The sequence below is a fragment of the Branchiostoma belcheri genome, unplaced genomic scaffold (genome assembly GCF_001625305.1).
Source record: "Branchiostoma belcheri isolate BF01 breed outbred unplaced genomic scaffold, Haploidv18h27 scaffold39, whole genome shotgun sequence".
Classification (NCBI taxonomy): domain Eukaryota; kingdom Metazoa; phylum Chordata; class Leptocardii; order Amphioxiformes; family Branchiostomatidae; genus Branchiostoma; species Branchiostoma belcheri.
This window is the reverse complement of record NW_017804009.1, coordinates 694,813-696,435: the sequence shown is the minus strand read 5'-3', so window position 1 is coordinate 696,435 and position 1,623 is coordinate 694,813.

Below are 1,623 nucleotides of genomic sequence, written 5' to 3'. Positions count from 1 at the left end.
AATATCAACCATTATTTATCACTGTCATTGTAAAGTCTTACCGCACAATGTAAAACAAGACTGGCAATGAAAACATGCATTGCCATGGTGGTTGCTGTTAGGGTTATTGTTTGCATGGCACTGCCATCATTTCATGATTTTGAGGAAGACTTGGTACTTTTAAGTCTAGACAGATACAGTGCACTCCTCCTCTGAGTGTACAGTGAACGAGCCCCGGGGTCACAGAATGAAGGGGCAGACAGGTCTTCCCAAGGGTTTCCAGGAATGTGGGCATAGATGTGGGTCAGAGACATGCCTGTGGACATTGAATTCCTGTGGACAAAATGCCTGTACCATTCCTAGAATTCTTGCAAACTGCACACAATACTGTACCATTAGGCTCCTCCCTGAGACGTCGCCAAAAAGACTTTTTCGAGCGTAGAGTCCTAGCTTTAGGCAAAGTGAACTACATTGCTGGACAGATCTAGAGTGATGCCGGCTACTAAAAACCAGTTCTTCTGGTGTACGCACGCAATCACTCTCTTCCCCAAGCTTCTCAGAAACTAGAAGACCATTTCAGATCAAACAGGTGGGACCATTTGACGCTTTACTGTGGTGGACCAAACAGTAATAGACTTCTGACGCCCAAAGACATCTGTGGTGACGGGGTATAAGGAAAATCAAGGACTGACTGAAACCTTTTAAGACATCATTGCTGGTAAATATCTTGAGGGTTCTTGTGACAGACAGGTGAGTACAAAATGACTTCTGTCTTACATGTAGCTTACACTGTCCAACAGCGAACTGGAAAAATTATTTATCACCATCAAAAACTAGTTTAAATGATTCCTGTCTTAAGTCCTTTATCTAATGCTTTGGAGAAAAGAGTAGTTACAAAAAATGAAGAGGCATATAGCAAGTTGTCCTTGGCCTATTTTACAAACGTGCTTAGGCCACACCGACTTACTTTTATGGATGACATCCGCGCGCGCATTGATTTTCGCCTGTTCTCAAAGAAAAAAAGATAACGTCCTTCGAAGCTCTGACCAGTGCCGACTCATAAAGTCTACAAAAAGCCAGCACGTGCAGGCTTGTCGTATACGTCGCTATGTACTGCCGCAAATTCACAATATATAGCAGCTTTTTTTTTTTAATTTGTATTTCTGTGGTTTAGTAGCATTTTTTGGGCTGGATTTTTTTTCTTCGCCCGCGCGTACCAGTTTGGGGGTCTTCAGAGGATGGCACCCATAAAATGAAGATGGTGTGACCTGTAATACTGTCTTCTTAAGCTTACATGTAGCTTGTACACGGTTCTATAGCGATATGGAAGAATTTTGTACACCATCAAAAACTCGTTCATCATCATCCAATTGACAGATAAGGGGGCGTTGTTTCGGACGCCAGCATCACACCAGGGCAATAGGACACAAACAGACACAATAGAGACAAATCAACGCTTGCCTTCGGGCAAAAAGTAAAAATCCTGCGATCTCTAAAAGAAGAGTTCCTTTGTTTCCTTGACCTCTCTAGTCGGACATCATGATGACAGAAAAGGGGGCGTTGTTACAAACGAAAAATAAAGAGAGCGAAATTTTAGGGCCAACACCCAGTTGTTGGCTTGTTTTTTTTTTTTTTTTTTTTTTT